Source organism: Fistularia commersonii, chromosome 36 (genome assembly GCF_037954325.1).
Source record: "Fistularia commersonii isolate RoL2024-O1a breed Wild chromosome 36, RoL_Fcom_v1.0, whole genome shotgun sequence".
Classification (NCBI taxonomy): Eukaryota; Metazoa; Chordata; class Actinopteri; order Syngnathiformes; family Fistulariidae; genus Fistularia; species Fistularia commersonii.
Window position 1 is genome coordinate 7012501 of NC_141319.1, and position 20952 is coordinate 7033452.

A 20952-nucleotide genomic window follows, 5' to 3' on the forward strand; every position below is an offset into this window, starting at 1 on the left:
ATTATTATTATTATTTACAGCATGATTATATTATTACTTTTACTATTGGTATAATGATGATCAATTATTATCATTAAAATGATAATTACAAAAAAAATACATAATAAAAAATCAATTAAAAATTGGCGTAAAATCTTAAAATGTTACAAATGGATTTAGACAAGTGTGACCCAAATATGCTACATTTGATTTCCTTTTAAATGTCATGGATGCATCTTGTATTCAGGCGCTCAATGGTAACGAAAAGCATGTTTTCCCTGTAAAACATCTGGATAAAAATATGCAAAACACCATCACCGAGCAGGAAACGTCAGTGCTTCATCTTTATCCTGCGCGCTAAAACCGCTAAAGTTGTCTTCTTCAGTGTCACACACACACACACACACACACACACACACAGGTGTGTGTTCTGCAGCGACAGTGTGTTCGATGCGAAACATCTGAAGCTCAGAAAAATCCAGAAATTAGCATCGGCGTTCAGCGCTAATAGGCGGCGTTCGTGCTGGTCTGTGTTTCCACGACGACGCGGTTCCTCTTCAGGCCCTAAACTCGGTGACGGATGTTCTGTGGCGGCCCTGAGATTAAACCCGTGACGGGACCATCGAGGCCGGCGCCTGAAGATGCCGGTTGCCGGCGGCGATGCAGGGCCGGGGTCACCTTACGGGGCCACCTTTATGTCGGGGGTTGTCAGTCGGGATGGATGAAGCCACCATCTTTAATCAGAGGAGCCGCCACACACACACACACACACACACACACACACACACACACACACACACACACTTGGAGGTGATTACACTGCAGCGGAGGGAGATTGGTGTGACTGTCATGGCGGCTGATGCAAACAAATCCATACATAATATATACAGCCCCCCCCCCGACACACACACACACACACACACACACACACACACACACACACACACACACACACACACACACACACACACACACGCCTTCGCTGAGCCGCCGCTGCGAAACATGACGGCGAACAAGGAAACGCTGATGCTCGACTCCTCAAACCTCCGGGTGGGATTTAAATCTACCAGGACGCCAGGAGATCAGTGCCTCATATATTTTTTTATTTTCTGCTCTTCTATTTCTTTTTTTTCTCATAGGTATTACTTTTATCATTATTTTTAGTGCCATTATTATGACTATATTAATATTATTATTATTATTGTTTTCACATTATTATTAATATTATTGTTGTTTTTTACATTATTATTATATTTACATTATTGTTATTATTATTGTTCCCACATTATTATTAATATTATTGTTTTCGTTTTTACATTATTAATATTATTATTATTATTATTATATTAGCATCAATTGTTTAAACATTATTATCAATATTATTGTTGTTGTTTTTTTACATTATTATTATCATTATTATATTGGTATAATTATCATCATTGTTATTTTCACATTAATAATTAATATAAGCATTAATGTTTTTTACATTATAATAATTTTTATTACTATTACATTTATTACTATTACAAACATTATCATTATTATTATTATTATCATTATATTAGCATCAATTGTTTTCACATTATTATCAATATTATTGTTGATTTTTTTACATTATTATTATCATTATTATATTGGTATAATTATCATCATTGTTATTTTCACATTAATAATTAATATTAGCATTAATGTTTTTTACATTATAAAATTTTTTATTACTATTACAATATTATTTAGATATTATTACCACAAGTATTGTTCTACTACTGCTACCATTTCTATTATTACTACTATTATTATCTATACACTATTAATCATAATATTACTATGAAACTACCACACCAATGAATAAATAAATACATTTAGTAACTAAATCCTATCTTAATAAAAACACTTTTTATTAAAAAAAAAGTGTTTTTGGTGATTGGAGGCGGAGCTTAACACGGACGGGTCGCCTGTCAATCACAGCATCAAGACGTTCACTCATCAAAACGTGGGAGGAAGATGGAGAAGATGGAGAACCCATGGAGAGAAGATGGAGAACCCATGGAGAGAAGATGGAGAACCCATGGAGAGAAGATGGAGAACCCATGGAGAGAAGATGGAGAACCCATGGAGAGGAGATGGAGAACCCAGGCAGGAGAACCTCTGCACGTGGACGCAGGCTTTTTACGGGGGACGATGCAGAGACGGCGCAGAGCGAAGGGGCGGATGACCTACTTTGACGTTTACGCCTGGCGGAGGAGGAGGAGGAGAAGAAGATGGAGGAGAAGAAGGGGGAGAAGAAGTTCTCTGCTCTGGTTTTGTAACGCAGAGGGATTCAGGTCATCCGTGGTTGGCGAGGTGATCTGGAGGTAATGGGAGCAATTAAACCTCCGTGAAATATTCACAAGGGTGGATGTTCTTCTGGATGTTCCTCTAGATGTTCCTCCACCGGCAGGGGAAGCAAGAAGAACAACAACAACGGGGAAAAAAAGAGGGGCGATTTAAAGCGGCACATAATCCCAGGCCCGGCTCGTGGAAGTCACTGGTGTAATGAAAAGGAGTGTGTGTGTGTGTGTGTGTGTGTGTGTGTGTGTGTGTGTGTGTGTGTGAGTAGGTGACGGGGGAAGCAGCGGGGGGGACTGACGGCCATTGTACTGCTTATTTCCAAAGTCCCTGCTCATAATGCTTAAGAAGTTCAGAGATGCAGAAGCACACACACACACACACACACACACACACACACACACACACACACACACATACACACACACTAACACACACAGGCGTTGTTTACGCTCTGCCTGTCCAATACCTTCACACGCAAATAAAGGCTTTGCCGTGTGTGTGTGTGTGTGTGTGTGTGTGTGTGTGTGTGTGTGTGTGTGTGTGTGTGTGTGTGTGTGTGTGTGTGTGTGTCGCTGCTGTTGATCTCAGCAATGAAAAATGATGACGGGACGGCTTTTCAGAGCCAGCGTCTCCCCGGCGGGATCAGGACGCCGCTTACATTTCTCACCTCTGGTTGCTACGGTTACAGAAAAAAAACCTAACATAATATCATAAATCATAAAAAATAATAATCATCACAATAATAATTACAATAATGATGACAAATGCAGGGTGAGGTATCAACACGGACTGAACCATTTCTATTTCTGAACGGGAAAATGTCAAAAAATAAAAAATGAATAAAAATAAACTAAAGTAAAAGAACTACAATTCCCAGTTACCATTGGGTTTGGAGGCGGGGCTTAGCCTGCACAGGTCAGCTGTCAATCATCCAGCCTCATATCAAGACATCCAACTAGTTATTATTATTGTTTTCATATTATTATCAATATTATTGTATTTTTTTTACCATAATATTATTATATGAACATTACTATTACTATTTTCATTTTCATTTCACTATTATTAATATTATTGTTGTTGTTTTTTTTACATTATAATAATGGATTTATTTAAAAAAAAACAATAAAAATAAAATAAACTACAGTAAAAGAACTACAATTCCCAGTCACCATTGGGTTTGGAGGCGGGGCTTAGCCGGCACAGGTCAGCTGTCAATCATCCAGCCTCATATCAAGACATCCAACTGGTCAGCTTCTCATTCACACCTGCAGACCATTTTCAGCCCGATGTGGGAGGAACCTGGATCCAACCACACACACACACACACACACACACACACACACACACACACACACACACACACACACACACACACACACACACAGACACACACACACACAACCAAGCTGCGGCTTCTCAGACCAAATGCTGAAAGCTCGCCAGATAAAATGCGATGAATCCGAGTCCACACACTGGTGTGTGTGTTTATGTGTGTGTGTGTGTGTGTGTGTGTGTTTATGTGTGTGTGTGTGTGTGTGTGAGATGCAAATCCAGTTTGCGGGTCCTTCGAATGAATTGATTCGGAAATCTGGCGGAACTGCAGGAGCAACAGCCTGCGCTTCTTGGAGGAGTGAACGCCTACACACACACACACACACACACACACACACACACACACACACACACACACACACACACACACAGCAGTGAATGTAAACCGAATTGAGTGAATGCCTGACACAGCAGTGTGTGGGAGTTGGTTATTAGCCACGACATTTTTTCCCCCCGCTTGTGTACGGCAACACACACACACACACACACACACACACACACACACACACACAGACAGTCCCCAACCGCTGTGACCTCTGACCCCCCCAGTAGATTGGAAGCCATGCCGAGGTCGTCGCCCTAAACGATATCATCTGCTCGCTGGCGCCCCCGGTGGCAGAAACTGGAACTGCACGCGGCAGGAAAAAAAATCAGAGAACTACTTACACACACACACACACACACACACACACACACACATACACACACACCGAAGTAGCGATGCGTCTGTGGGTTCATTACACAGTTATAACACTCTGCCTTTGTAGGTGTGTGTGTGTGTGTGTGTGTGTCCTTGCCGTACAAAAGCATCTATTTGGACAGTAATGATAATGTTGATTAAACCGCCAGTGATTTATGCGCCGCCTTCGCCGGGGAAACGAGACGCCGACGTGATAAGAAAGTTTGGCTCCGGGGAGAAAGCAACTGCAGCCGCGCCGCCGCTGACTCACCGGGACGATTAGAATGTGTGTGTGTGTGTCCACATGTGTGTGTGTGTGTGTCGACGCTAAGCCAATAAAGCGTAAGCCGTGTGGCGTTCGAAGTGTGAGGTGAAGTGTTTCGCTCTTCAAACCGATGGCGGAAACACGCCGACACTTCACCTGACAGAGCCTTCAAAGAACCCAGGAGAAGGTGTTCTTCTGGAGGCGGGGCTTAATGAGGGACGGGCCGCCTGTCAATCATGTTGAGGGAGTTCAACATCTAAGGACTATTTGCAAGCTGTGATGAACCTGCTTAGAGGAGAACATGGAGGACCAAGGGTGAGAGAATAGACATCATGGAGAATCCCAGATGTCATCCCATCTCTACCTTCAACTCCTCCATCACACCTCACCACTGGCATACATGTCTTGCACCAGCCCAACATACTTTTCTGCCACTCCATGAGTCCTCCTTAATTGAGGAGCCTCTTCTTCCACCGTGTTTGAGTTGCCTAACTTCCTGTCTTTCATTGCCCTCATCTCCAGGTTACACCTCCACCTCTCTAGAAGTTCCTCCACCTGCTCCGTGGAGATCACAGTGTCATCTGCAAACATGGAGATTCCTAACCTCATTTTTTAGCCTGTCCACCACCATTAGTAACATGAAAGGTCTCAGAGAACATCCCAGATGTCATCCCATCTAGACCTTCAACTCCTCTTCCACACTTCACCACTGTCATACATGTCTTGCACCACCCCAACTTACTTTTCTGCCACTCCATGGGCCCTCCTTGATTGAGGACCCTCTTCTTCCACGATGTTTGAGCTGCTCCATCAAACCCTCTCACACCACCTATCTTCCTGTCCTTCATTGCCCTCATCTCCAGGTCACACCTCCACCTCTCTAGACGTTCCTCCACCTGCTCCGTGGAGGTCACAGTGTCATCTGCAAACATGGAGATTCCTGTGTGACCTCATTTGTTGGCCTGTCCACCACCATTAGTAACATGAAGGGTCTCAGAGAAGATCTCAGATGTCATCCCATCTCTACCTTTAACTCCTCCGCCACGCTTCACCACTGTCATACATGTCTTGCCCCACCATAACATACTTCCCTGCCACTCCAGGAGTCCTTCTTAATTGAGGAGCTGCTGTCTTCACCAAATTTGAGATGCTCCACATAACCCTCTCCCCCCAACTAACTTCAGGTCCTTCATCGCTCTCCTCTCCAGGTCGCACCTCCACCTCTGTAGATGTTCCTCCACCTGCTCCCCAAAGTGAAGAAACCCACCTCCGAAAGAGCCTCGGACACAAAAACAAACAGCCTGTCGCACTTTGAACTTGGGGTTAGCGACCTGAACGGATTGTGAGTAAGAACACACACACACACACACACACACACACACACACACACACACACACACACACACACACACACACTGACTCACATGCAAATGCTGACGTTCAGCCGAAGGTAAAATCTGGCTGCCCTGCTGGTCAGCAGACCGAAAAACTGCACTCACTTATTAAGTTTTCCCGAGTTAACAGGCGTGACAGCGGCCCGTGTGTGTGTGTGTGTGTGTGTGTGTGTGTGTGACAGCTCTCGTGATCCGCTGCGACAGGTTTTTTTTTCCTTCTTAAAACTGTCCGACTGTAAAATATTGTGCGGCCGCACAGGAAAGACGGGCTTTTATTTTGAAAGGTCATGAAAAGGAAGCGACTGCTTCGGACACTGGAAACACTGAGGCGCCATTTTGGCTCCATTGGTTTCATTTAAGAAAAAATGACCTGAATTGATCTCTTGAATACACACACATACATACATACTTATTAATATACATGCAAAAATTTGGTAAGGAATTAAAGCTAACTGTAATTATTGCTGAATTCCTGCCGTTCTTTCTCTCCTTGCCATCACTTTCTTTCACTAAATGAGCAAAAGTAAAGCCGTCTGGCGTGTCAGACCCTCGCTAATGCTAACTTTATCTCCAGCAAGCCGTCTGCTATTAATCCAAGCTAACAATAACCTTCCTGCGTTAGCATAGCACCCCCCTTTTATCCATCAGCCGTCTTTAGCACATCTTAGTCACTTTTAGCTGGTATTACTGTCTTCACATTGTCTGCAAATCTTAACTTCTTCTAAAAACAACTATCAATCGCACTTTAACCTTTTTGGGAGCCATATTGAGGCTAACTGGCTGAAAAAAGCACCAAAAAAATAAAACAGGATAACACAGTGTCAACATTAACACGCGCGACTGCCGCTACGCTAATGCTAATGCTAATGCTACGACGCAAGCTTGTTCGCAGCTCCATTCAAAATGTAACTGAAAAAATCTTCATAGGCCAATTTGTTTGTAATTAGACTCGTCCTCAAGCCGACATTTGACATATTTTATTTACAATATGTTAAAGCTGTCCCATGAATCCATGATAAGATGAATAAGTAAATAATAAATAAAAGCATCTGCACACTTTTTGATATTTATATTTTCCCTCCGGGCTGGATATCAATAAAAAAAAAAAAGAAAATCGGGATAAACTGTGTTTTAGAAATAATCTAATCCAGATTTAAACACTGTTTGTAATCCGATCTGTCGGGAAATAAACTAAATCTGCAGCAGCAGGGGGTTCTTGAATATCCCTTAAAAATATGGGAATTAAAATCCCTATATTTTCTATAAAATCATCCATATTATTTTTATTTATTTTTGTCACTGCTATTGTCGATCTGTTTATGTTCCTACCCTTGTTTTTTTTGTTTATCTTATTTTTCACCCTTGTTTTTTTGTTGTTATTTTTCCCCTCATTCTTATCCTTGATGATGTTTTTCTATCTGTTGTTTATTTGTATTTATCTCTCTATTTATATTTCTATTCATATTTATTGACTCAATAACTGTGACAAAAGAATTTCTCCAATGGGGATCAATAAAGTTTATCTTAATAGCGGTAAATATTGTGCTGCAATAGAATATTAATCTGGATTTGTGTGTATGAGGAGCCCAAAAATGATACCTTTTCATAAACAAATGAGATGAATGAAAGTAAAGAAAAGAAAACACTGGGAGCCGCACAACATTTTTGAAAATTTAAAACAAATAAACATGGGATATAACGCGTTCTCCAGATTATAAGTCACACTTTTTTTTCATGGTTTGTCCGGACCCGCGTCTTATACTCAGGTGCGACTTAGATATTCAAATATTTGCAGTAATTTAACGTCAACTCATAAAGAAAACTGAGAAAGACTGAGCGCCCGCAAAAGGAAAATCATATTCTGCAGGTTAGAAACCGCAAGTGGTGGAATACGATGGTGCGGTATTGGTCGTCGCCATGGCGATGTACATAAACAACTTTATGGCCAGACTTTCTTGGCGTTAGCGCTTCATGCTACCGCCTCGCTATCGGAGCACGGACGACCGCGTTGTGACACCGGGGATGGAAAATTTAACGTATTCAGTGATTTGCAGTGAAATCTGGAGTTTTGTTAACGCGTTATGCTACGTTGTTTATGCTAATTATCCGAATAGCTGTTAATATGTTACGTTAACGTGGCAGAAGCTGTTATTATTACTATTGTGACGACTCTGCGGTGCTTTTTAGATGGATAATCAGAGCTCTGTGATTTCTTAGAAGATTAAGTGTTGTTTCATTTTTATAATTGTTCTAATAAATATAAGGTTTACCCAGCAAACGGTCGACTCGGACGTTACACCGCAACTTGCCTTTCAAGGTGAAATGTCTGTTCTTGGTCTCAAATAAATTTAAATAAATTATCAAATAAATTTCAATCAATTATCAAATAAATCTAAATAAATTATCAAATACATTTAAATAGATTATCAAATAAATCTAAATAAATTATCAAGTACATTTAAATAAATTATCAAATAAATATATAAACAAATGATCAAATAAATGTCCCTAAAAAGAAAATGTGACTTATAGTCCAGCACGACTTATATATGTTTTTTTCTTGTTCATTAAGCATTTTTCGGCTGGTGCGACTTATTGTCCGGAAAATACAGTAATATTTGTTTTTTTGACTTCATGCTATGTATAAACAAAATATGTGTTACATTTTTTTTAAATCAATGAAAAACTGCAGGGAAAAGAAAATGACAGTTTTTCAAGCAAAATACTCCATGTCTATTTGAAAAGGCCGGACTTAAACGATCCAAAAATGCCGTTACTGGCGAGTGCGGCCACTTCGTAAAAGCGAGAAAAATATTTTAACACGTTTTATTTAGATGTGACAAGACGACCATTATCTTCAAATTTAAAATGACATTTTAAATAAGTTGGAAACTATTAAAAAATGACACATAAAACCGGACTAATCCCAATTTGTGAAGGGATTAGCGCCGCCGCCGCCCCGGCCATCTTGTATGACCTCTGACCCCTGAGCGTCCCGCGGAGCCCCGCCCCCTCGGCGGTGATTCTGCGCTCCGGCGAGGAGGAGGAACGAGAGGCGACAGGCGGGAAACCACCTGAAAACATGGATTCACTGATCAGCTGAGAGGCTGAGAGAGCAGCTGCTGCAACACACACCTGTCAATCATCTCAACCTGCAGGGATGGAGGGATGAAGCAGGGAGGGATGGAGGGGTGGAAGGATGAAGGGATGGAGGGATGAAGCAGGGAGGGATGGAGGGGTGGAAGGATGAAGGGATGGAGGGATGGAGGGATGAAGGGATGGAGGGATGGAGATAGGGAGGGATGAAGGGATGGAAGGATGAAAGGAATGGAGGGATGGAGGTACCAAGGGGTGTAGGGATGAAAGGATGGAGATATAGAAGGATGGAGGTATAGAGGGATAGACAGATGCAGGTACAGAGAGGTGGAGGGATGAAGGGATGGAGGAATAGAGGGATGGAGGGATGAAGGGATGGAGGGATGGAAGGATGAAGGGATGGAGGGATGAAGGGATGGAGGGATGGAAGGATGAAGGGATGGAGGGATGAAGGGATGGAAGGATGGAGGGAATGGAGGGATGGAGGTACCAAGGGGTGTAGGGATGAAAGGATGGAGATATAGAAGGATGGAGGTATAGAGGGATAGACAGATGGAGGTACAGAGAGGTGGAGGGATGAAGGGATGGAGGAATAGAGGGATGGAGGGATGAAGGGATGAAGGGATGGAGGGATGGAGGGATGGAAGGATGGAGGGATGGAAGGATGAAGGGATGGAGGGATGAAGGGATGGAGGTACCAAGGGGTGTAGGGATGAAAGGATGGAGATATAGAAGGATGGAGGTATAGAAGGATGGAGGTATAGAAGGATAGCCAGATGGAGGTACAGAGGGATGGAGGGATGAAGATATAGAGAGATGGAAGTATAGAGGGATAGAGAGATGGAGGTAGAGAGGATGAAGGGATGAAAGTTTATAGATATGGAGGGATGACGGGATGGAGGTATAGAAGGATGGAGAGATGGAGATATAGAGGGATGAAGCCTGTGAAGCCCGTGCCTTCCAGCCAATCAGGGCCAGAGGCGGAGCTTAACTGGACGAGTCAGCTGTCAATCATGAAGATGTTCAGCCGTGCAACCAAACATGGTCCATCAGACCCGACCTGGTGGAGGAGGTTCTCCACATCTTCACCAGCGTGGAACCCCCTCCTTGATGGAGACACAATCAAGGGAACGCTGTGAATTTCACAGACGAGTCTCTCATTGATCCGCACACACACACACACACACACACACACACACACACACACACACACACACACACACACACACACCTGCTTTTTAGGGAAGGGGAACCTTCAGATGAATACCAACATGATTACCAGCTGCTGCCGGTGTTAGCGCGGTTTAGCGCCACGGTGAAATGTGCTGCTAACGTACATGCTACACATGTTAGCACCTTTGTTAGCATTTCAACAGTAAATCCACAGGCCGCGCTCATCCGAGCCGCTAATGTTCCGACAGCCGGCCCGAGGCGGATATTAGCAACATTAGCGCCTCAGCGGTTTCCCCCGGCGGCGAGGCGCCGCCAGAGCGGAAACGTATTCTGTCCCAGACCGCCGTCAGGAGCGGGGCGTCCGCTGTGTGATTCGATTACTTTTGCGGAATAAGCTAATGAGTTAGCAGGGGGGGATATTATTAGCTTTAGCCCCCCCACCTTGCAAATATCTGGAACGGCGCGACCCAAACGGCTTCGGCACAGGAGTCAGCTAACGGCTCGCCCCCGAGACCCAGTCATTTGCACTTAACAGAGGAGGAAGAGCCAGAGCGCAGATGCACCTCCACATCCGGCGAGCCGGGTCACAAACCCATGTTGGCTAGCGGCGCTAGCCACACCGTGGATTTTCAAAGAGTCATTTGGTGCCGTTAAGTTGAGCATCTACGATTCTCAGAGGAACCTTCCGGATCAGCGCCAAACATACATCCGCCTGCGCTGCGCCAACAGCCACCTGTCTACGCCACACCGCGCCAAACATAGATTTCTGTGCCGCGCCGCGCCAAAATAAACATCTTTCTGCGCCACACTGCGCCAAACATACATCCACCTATGCTGAACCGTGCCAAACATCCATGTGTCTGCACCGCGCTGCGCCAAACATACATCCGTCTGCGCCGCAACGAATATACACAAGTTTGCGCTGCGCCAAACATACATCTGGGTGCTCTGCGCCAACATAGATTCCTGTGCCGCGCTGCGCCAAACATCCATCTTTCTGCGCCACACTGCGCCTAACATACATCCACCTGTGCTGAACTGTGCCAAACATCCCTCTGTCTGCACTGCGGGGCGCTAAACAAACATCTGGCTGCACCACATTCGGCCAAACATTCATCCACCTATGCTGCAGCGGGCCAAACATACATCCGTCTGCGCCGCGCAAAATACACAAAAGTTTGCACTGCGCCAAACGCACATCTGCCTGCGCTGTGCCAACATAGATTTCTGTGCCGCGCTGCGCCAAACATCCATCTTTCTACGCCACACTTCACCAAACATACATCCACCGATGCTGAACCGTGCCAAACATCTGCACCTTGTGGTGAAAAACATACATCTGGCTGCACCACATTCATCCACTCTGCTGCAGCGCGCCAAACATCTATCTGTGCCAAACATATATCTGCCTGTTTTGCGCCGAACATCCATGCGTCTGCACAGCGCGGCACAAAACATACATCTGGCTGCGCCGCGTTGCGCCAAACATTCATCCGCCCATGCTGCAGCGCGCCAACCCTACATCTGTCTGCGCCAAATATATACAAGTTTGCGCTGCTCCAAACAGATATCCATCTGCATCACTGCTTGCCAAACATACATTCATTAGCGCAGTGTGGCGCTACGTATGTATCAGTCTGCGCCATTCCGCGCCAAACAAACATCTGTCTGTGCGGCGCCGCGCCAAACATAGATCCGTCTGCACCGCGATGTGCCAAACATACATCCATCTGTGCATTGTGGCGCTTAACATACATCCATCTGCGCCGCACCGAACATACATCCGTCTGTTCTGCGCCGCGAGGACGGGTTCTATTTTTACAACCCCACCCCCTGTTCTTCTGAAGACGGGGATATTTTTATCTATTTATTATTCATCTCACTTTTATTTTTACTCACACAAAAGAAAAAAAAAAGCACAGACAGCTTTGAAGGAACCGACCGGGAAAATATCAGAGGCTAAGCTAGTGTTAGCATTCCGATGTCAGCTCTCGCTAGCATGACTCCAATTAGGAAGTGGGAGGAGCTACGAGTCATTGTGATTGACAGGGAAAGTTGTGTGTTTGACACACACACACACACACACACACACACACACACACACACACACTAATGGTCGAAGCCAGAAATGCATTATAGTTTATATATTTATAGTTTATCCGAGCAACACTACTTCCTGTTCGATGAAACGCAGGAAGTATAAACAAGTCACATCCCCTGCTTTTCAAATCCAGTGCGACGGAAGAGGATGAACAGCGACTTTAAAACCGCAGAAATATAAATAAATAGCAAAACACAAGGAAACTAGATGACATGAACGTGGACAGGAGATTTTAAAAAAAGTACTTTTGAAAATAAAACAAGAGGAACACAAGAAATTAGGTCGTTTTCCTGGATAGTTGTGAAAAAAATGAAATTGACTTGAAAAAGATCAATTGATTTTTTAATTTGCAATATATTTATTTGTTTTATTCAATTTATCAATCTATTTATTTTATTTACTCACTCTATTATATTTTCTATTGAGCTTTTTGAGAATCAGGAAAAAAAAAATTGTTGACAATAAATGGTTCGCTCGTGATTAGCTATTTTCCTGCTAAAATGTAATTCATTTATTTTAAATATATTTATTCATTTCATTCACTGTATTTATCATATATATACATATACATATCTATATATATTCTTTATATAAAATGAATGAATTATTTTTCAGAAGCTGAAGAAAAATAAAAGTTTGTTGACAATAGTCAGCCGATAGTCGTTAGCTAGTTTCCTGCTAAAATGTAATTCATTCATTGTTTTCGATAAATGTATTTATTTCACTGTATTGATTTTAAACATTTTAAAGAATGAATTACTTTTCAGATTCTGAATCATATAAAAAAATAACTTAATTCATTTCTTATTTTAGGATAATAGAATTGGGGGAAATTCTTTTGTCACAGCAGCGTAACAGTTACGTGTCAAATAAATATGAATATAAATGTAAATAAAGAGAAAATAAACATTAATCTAAATAGAGAAAATGAATAAAAATATAAATATAGAGAGATTTATTTAGTTTAATCATATTTATATAAAATGAACAAAAGATATTTCAGTCCAATGAAACTAGCTCCTGGAGGTAGCGTTAGCGTGTCCTACCTGCGCTGTGCTCTGCCATAGGTTCACTCACAGGCCGCGCCTGCCAATCACAGCCTTCGCGTCGTCGCCGTCACGCCGGCCGCCGTCGGGTCGGGGGGGAATCGGGAACTCGCCGGCCAGACGAGACCTGGGGAAAGACAGGATGACAGAGCGCCGTCAGCGCCGCCGCACGCAAATAAACATCCATCAGGCGGACAGGCGGCGGCGGCGGCGGCGGCGGCGGCGGCGTCGGACCCCCCGCGCTCCGCTCGGCGCAGGGTGTCACTTGTGTCACGTCAGATTTTCCACGCCGCAACAAACACCGCCGTTCACACTTCCTGCTTTGGGGGTTTTGAAATAATCCCTCCAGGAAACAGAACGTACAAATACCGCGTCAGCGTAAGAGGAAAACCTGCGTCTAACGTTGTTTGTCTGCCGCCGTCACAAATACTTTGCGCGGAAAAAAAACAAACGGGTTCGAACGAGCGATGGACCGAAACGTCTTGCAATACCGACTTTGGCCACCGGGGGCGCCGCCGGACCTCCCGCCACGTCTTGTTCTTCCTGTTTCGCGGCTTCGACTTCGCCCCCGACGCGCCAATAACGTCCAATCCTGCCAAGATGGCCGCCGTGTTCGGCCGTTTCACGAAACTCAGGCCGTTTTCATTCGACGCACTTTGTCGAAAAAGCGCACAAAACTAAATCAGCGGGACTTCTAAGGAATTAACGAAATAACGTTTCACGATGGAGGAATAAAAGTCAAAACATAGGTTTCTCGGCGCCAATCCAGGCCGGAGGCGGAGTTTCACCTGTCAATCACAGGGTCACCTGTCAATCACAGGGTCACCTGTCAATCAAAGGGTCACCTGTCAATCACAGGGTCACCTGTCAATCACAGGGTCAGCTGTCAATCACAGGGTCAGCTGTCAATCAAATAAGACTCATTCACACTGGCGGATCATTTTCAATGGAGCTGCTTTTCAGGCTGCGTCAGGAAGACGGAGAAAGCGGACAGGAAATAAAATAAAATAAAATAAATACGTTAAAAAAATAGAAAAAAAAATCTAAAATATTGATATAACATAATAATAAATAAAAAAAAAGGTCATTAAAAAAAAAAAAGCATAAATCTTGTATCATGGTCTGTCGATGTCAATGTCATTCCAGTAATTAGTTGGCGCCACATCCCTTCAGTCCCAAACCAAACATGGCTGCTGTTATTGTTTGCCCCCCCAACACACACACACACACACACACACACACACACACACACACACACACACACTCCCTTGTAAAATGCTGCAGGAATAACTTGAACACCTGTGATTGACAAATGCTGCGTTCAAAAACCTCGGTAAAAACACCACTCTCTCCTTCCGAATCGACCGCAAAGTTTTCGGATGCGATTAAAACGCCGGCGCCGAGCATCTCGGCACCCACCCTTCCAACACAAGACGGGCGGCGCGGGGATTTAAGGCCTCATAAAACTCTGGTTTCTCATTTATTCTCCAGAGCGACGGGAAATCCCCTCCGTCAAGCGCAACCGAAGCCGCCGCGACCTCCGCTATGGAAAAGGTCAAGGCGTGTAAGTCCCGTAAATGCAGCGGCGCCGTCCGAGCCGACCCTCCTCCCGGACGGCGTCACGTATCCTGCTGTAATGAAGTGTGCGGATCTGATAACGGCGGTGTTGAGTGTATTCACTGTGTGTGTGTGTGTGTGGAGGTGGAGGTGGAGGTTCCCCTGGGAAGGTAATCCGTTCCGATAGGGGAAAAAAAAAAAACCTTGGCCGCGGCGACAGGTTTAATGACCTTAATTTGGCCAATGATGCGGCGTTCTACCGGCGCCGTTCCGCGGCTCCGGGTTCTCCAGACGGAGGATCAAAAGCTTTTTATGCGTCGATTAAACGAGGAAAAAAAAAAAAGGAGATGAAAGAGACGGTTCTCTGTTCCACGTCTTGTCCAATCGGAGCCGCCGCCTCGGAACGCCTCGGGCGCTAAGATGAGCCGAAACAAGGGCTCTTCCCCTCTGCGCCCCAGGATCAGGTGACTTCCTGTCACTTCCTGTTTCCTCCCGTAGTCCTCCTGTGGCGTCGGACGGGATGGAGATCGGAATCAGTACTCCGGGGTTCTTCTGGTCGGCTCGAATCTTGCGCAGCAGCGCGGCGCCGCATTCCTGCCCTTGAGAGTGCATACTTGTACACTTACTACATTCACCTCCGTACTGCCTGGTTCTATTTCCAGAACTATTTCTACTGTGACCAAAATGACTGTGTATCGATCGGTGCAAAGATTGGCCAGAGGTCTGCACTCTCCTCTGGTGGCAGAGGGTTCTTCAGAGTTTTAGGAAGTGTCCGGCTCAAATTTGGCTCCAGGAAGTAGCCTCCTCCAGGGGAACCTTAGCAAGGGATCAGTGTGATGTCCACCTTTGGCTCCCTTACTTAACTCCAGACTTATTCTGGTCCAAAATGTAGACGTTCCTCTGCGAGCCCTGGGACTCCTCCGAGGCCAGAAGACCTCGGACCTCTACGCCGCCCCCATTTCTTGCTGCTTCTGTCGATTTTGCGGTCCTAGCGGCGCACGACAAGAACAATCTGGTGGCGGGCGTGGCTTAGGAGTTCCACAAATCACCTCCGAGTGGACCCACAAGAAGAGGAGTAGGAGCTAAGATGGTTCCAGGAGGTCCACGGACCCCTGTTCCTCTGCTGCCCCAAAGCTAAAGCTTCTCGGAGAAACAAAAAGTTTCTTCGGTGAGAAAGTAGCTTTCGTAAATGGTCGACTTCGTTCTCTCCATGTTGCCCCACACAGTCCACACTATCAAGTGGAGGCTACAAAAATCTCAGGCCTCCTTTCCTGCAGAACCTCAAACGTATCTTCATCCACGTATGCACGGTAGCCGGCAAATTTCCGGCACATCGGGATGCTTCTCCTCTGCAGGCAGTGTTCCTGTCAGGAGAACGGCGCCCCTCCCCCGGGTTCTGCGCCACCGGTTCCCCACATGTCAGCGGCGGGAGGCGGCGGGAGGCTGACATTTTGGGGTCAGAGAACCCTGGAAAAGAAGATTTTCCAGGAACAAAGAGATGCGGTGGTGGTCCGCCGTCACTGAAATATTTATCCGGAGTGAAAGCAGCTCCCCGGCGACTTTCTCCCGAGCGGTCACGTGACGCACGGCCAAGCTCCGCCTCCCGTTCCAGGAAACCCGAGGTGCTTAGAGCTCAGCCTCTAATTAGCCATGTTCTCGCCCGAGTGCTAGCTTAGGTCGCGCTGCTACTGTGCCTCGTGCAACTTCCTGTCTGCTCTCAGAAGGCACCTTGGGCAAGAACCCCAAGTTGCTCCCACTTGTATGCTTAGCGCGTGGACACCATTTCTTCTAGAACGCTCGCTCCCCTTATCTCCTCTTGGATCTCGTAACGGCTAAGTGTCAGGAGGTGCATCTGAGAAAGTCTCGCTCCATGTTCTCCACCTGACCTTCTGGGTTCTATCTCCTCCACCCGGTGAATGAGATGGTGAAGATGATGTTTCTATTTGTGGGTCTGTGATTGACAGCTGACCCGGTGATTGACAGGTGCATTAACTGGACCAATTTTCTCGCCACGGTTTCAAAGAGGCGCCGATTGTCCCGGGTAACGTTCTCCGCCGCGAGACGACTCCTTTTCAGGAAAAAAAAAAAAAAAAAGACGAAAAAAAAAAAAAGCGGCGTCTTGGTCGGCGGGTTCCGATCAAAGGCTCCGACCTTCGGGCGCCGCGAGAACCTCGCTTCTCCTAAAAGACTTTTTTTTTTTTTTTTTTTCCACGCAAAGGCCCTTTGAGATGATGCAACTGGAAGACGCAAGGGAGACGCAAGAGCCTGCAGGAACATGATTGATACCCCCCCCCCCCCCCTCGCCGCTCAGCGCTTGATATTCCTGCTGCACCTTGGAGTCCCTAAAGCGACACCTATTACAGTCCGACTTTCAGCGGCGCGACCTTTTCCTTGCTTCGTGAAGTTTAATCCATACCTGCCTGGTTCGGAGGTTCCCCCCCCCTTCCCCCCCCAGGACTCCATTAGCCCCCCCGACGGCGCCCGCTGGCCTTCGCCGCCGAGACGGCGTCTCTATTACGAGCGCGCCGGCGGCTCGGATCGCGGGGAGTCGGGATTTCACCTCAGCGAGAACCCCCCTCCTCTACGCTTGTAGTCACGACGACCAAAGAACAGGAAGTTGGGGTTTGACCTGTCAATCACATGTCACGTCGTTCACGGTGTCATCAAGGTCAGAGGTCAAGATGGCCGAACTCGCCACTCGCTGTAGGGTTCAGCCTGGACCAATCACAGGGCCACGTATAGAGACAAGCGACCATTCAGCCTCTCATTCACATGTTATATCTTCATTCACCCTCTCATTCACGCGTCATGTCGAGACAACAATTCACCCCCTCATTAATGTCATTTATAGAGAAATAAACAACCATTCACATGTCATATATCCATTCACCCTCTCATTCACATGTTATATCTTCATTCAGCTGCTCATTCACATGTTATATATCCATTCACCCTCTCATTCACATGTTATATCTTCATTCACCCTCTCATTCACGTCACATGGAGACACAACAGTTCACACTCATTCAAACGTCACGTGGAGACAAAAATATTCACCCTTTCATTCAAACCACCATCCACCCTCTCATTCACACGTCATGTGAGGACGTACAAGCCTTCACCCTTTCATTCACGCGTCATGTAGAGACAACAATTCACCCTCCCATTTATGTCATTTATAGAGAAATAAACAACCATTCACATGTTATATATCCATTCACCCTCTCATTCACGTCATATAGAGACCTGCCAGCATTCACCCTGTCATTCAATACACAAAAATTCTCACATTTGGACAAAGCAGGGTCTCCAATGAACCTCCTGGGTGTGTTTGGACAGTGGGAGGAACCCTGAGGAACCCTGAAGAACCCCATGTAGACATGGAGCCTCCATGCTGAAAGGCGTCCCTGTGAGAATCCAACCTGGGACGTTGTCGCTGTGAGGCGGAGCCGCTAACCGCCGCTAACTGCCGCTAACGGTCGCCGAGGCCTGTCGTCAATTTGTCCCAATCGTGCTCGGTCAGGATTCGTTAGGCTCGTAATGAGAAGCTCGATGGAAGGAGCAGCCGTGCGCATCCGGAGCGCTCGTGACGGGAAAAGACAGGGAAAAAAAAAAAAAAAGGGAGCGAAGCGCCCGCCGGAGAACCGAACGGAGAAGTTAAGAAGAACCGCCGATCCGGTTGGGAGCTTCGCATCTTGATAGCTTTGACGGAGGAGGAGGTGAATCCACGCCGGTTCTCCGGTAATAAATTAACAGCGCGGGGACGTTCTCCAGCGCCGCCGCTCTTCTGTTTGCTCCATATTTTATTGTAATTAGCAGACAATTATCCAGAGCTCCCCCGCACGCCGCCACCCCGCTAACAGCAGAACGCAGCGACTGCTGTTAAATCACTGGAGCGCCATGAATTAGCATAATACTCTAATTCATTTGTTTTGTATTTTTTTTCTTTTGTTTTTTTTATGTTTTCGTTCCCGTCGACTCGCTGATAAACTAATCACATATTGGTTTACGCTCGTCAATATTCACCGAACATCCGCGTCTCGGAAACTCGACTCATCTCGGTTAAGCTAACCGCGCCGCGTTGACGTGTTTTAGCCGTTGTTTCCGGATCAAAGCGTTTATCTCGGTTGATACGAAGTTATAAAGCAAACAGATGCGATTGCCAACGTGGACGGTTTGGAAATGAAGGCTAATTAAATCAAGATTTTATGATGTTTTTTAAAAGATACTGTTTAGCTAATAACAACAACACATTTTTACATAATGCTTATAAGAGCGTCAGAACACAGGCCTTTGTTTACATGGATTATAATGATTGGAACGTAAAATTCATGGTCCTACAACCACTTAGGTTCTCCAATGAACCTCCAGCCTGCAGGAGGAACCCCATGGATGCTCCACACGGATGGAATTCATCCAGACCTCCATGTCACTAGCTTAGCGGGGAATAGCATGGGATCCGATACGGCGCCTTGTGGAACCCCACCGCATACACGGGCTGTTCCCGGACACGGAGGCGGCCAGGAAGCAGCGAGGAGGAGGACGAGGAGATACTCTGGCAGCCGTTGTGTTGTCAGTAACGCCCTGCCGATCGGGCGCCGCGAGCTACTTAAAGCCCGGCGACGCTCCGGGTCCGTCCTCATCGGCGCATTAGAACCAACTCAGTGCGATTAATCAGCCGGCGGGACACCCGGCTTTCATTTAAACCCACTTAATGCCCGACAATCCGGAATAAATCTTCCACGCGGGCCCATTAGACTCAAGGGGGCGGAGCTTCTGTCGCAGGAACGCGGGCGGCGCCGGCGTGGGATCCTCCGATGAGCTATGCTCAGGAGCTAATTTGCCCCTTCTTTCCCTTTCCTTCTCCCATCCGCTTTCAACCTTGATTAATATTCCCTTTCCTTCTATATATTCACTGCCTGACTGGCCTTGACACACACACACACACACACACACACACACACACACACACACTACACCTGGGCTCTCACACATGCTCAAATAATAGCGCTAGTAGCTAATTGTGCTCAGTGACAGATGGCCGCTCAGCGGTGTTTTACACTCGCGATCAGACATGGCGGAGCCAAGATGGCCGCCGAGGCCGTGCACGCCACCAGAGATGGTGGCGTGCGCGGCGTGTGGATTCAAAAGAGCTAGCGTGAGCGCCTGAACGCCACGTGATCACACAAGTCCAACAGTGGTGACATAGCATTTATTTCACGCCTTTTTTAATAGCCGTGTGACCTAAATAAGTATTGTGCATGCGTGTGTTTTGATGGTCAACGTGTGTGTGTGTGTGTGTGTGTGTGTGTGTGTGTGTGTGTTGTCAGCTGTCGGACGCTTCCAGCTGACGAAGCAGTCCCACCAGAGCTGAGCTCCTTCAAAACAGCAGTCACAGGCGAACCTGAGCTCGCCGGAGCTGCTTCCTGCTCCCCTCGGGATTTTCAAAATAAAACCACGTCGCCATTGCTCATTCCCGAACCCCCGCGGCGCTGCAAAATCAGCAGCGCTAACGGCGGCCGCGCGGATTTGCTATACGGCGCCGGTTTCCTGTTCAGCGACCTGTCAATCATTTGTGTCGCATGTGCTCTGAGTGCTAGCATAGCGTCATGGGACTGAAAAATAAACACCAAATGCGTCTGGTGAAGCACAGCTAATGCAGTGCCGAATGCAACCCACGCTACGAAACAGCAGCTAAGCTGTTAGCCCTAGATGCCAGCATTTGCGTTCGAGCTAAGCTAATGCTCCCAGAGGGCAATGGCTGTATTAAACCTCAAAGCGGAGCCCGGACAGGCAACAGCACGGCAAAAAAGTGGATGCTAACGCTGGATGGCTAGCTCCAATATTAGCTATGAAATTAGCCCTCCTATGGAATGATGCTTTGACATTTGGCAGGTGAAGGTTCTGACAGAAAACTCGTGTGCTAGCAACATCAGCCACGCGAGCAACATCGGCGACTAATTTGCAAGCTAGCGACAACAATTTCATTTTCGGAT

General features: G+C 46.1%; 1 protein-coding gene across 1 annotated transcript in view; it reads right to left on the reverse strand.

Annotated features, from left to right (window-relative positions):
• lrfn2b (leucine rich repeat and fibronectin type III domain containing 2b) overlaps window positions 1-20952 on the reverse strand; it is a 103620-nt gene that overhangs the window by 34584 nt on the left and 48084 nt on the right. Inside the window, exon 3 of the mRNA XM_086143451.1 lies at window positions 13400-13526. The gene's annotated coding sequence lies outside the window, so the exon portion shown is untranslated. The remainder of the gene's footprint in view (window positions 1-13399; window positions 13527-20952) is intronic.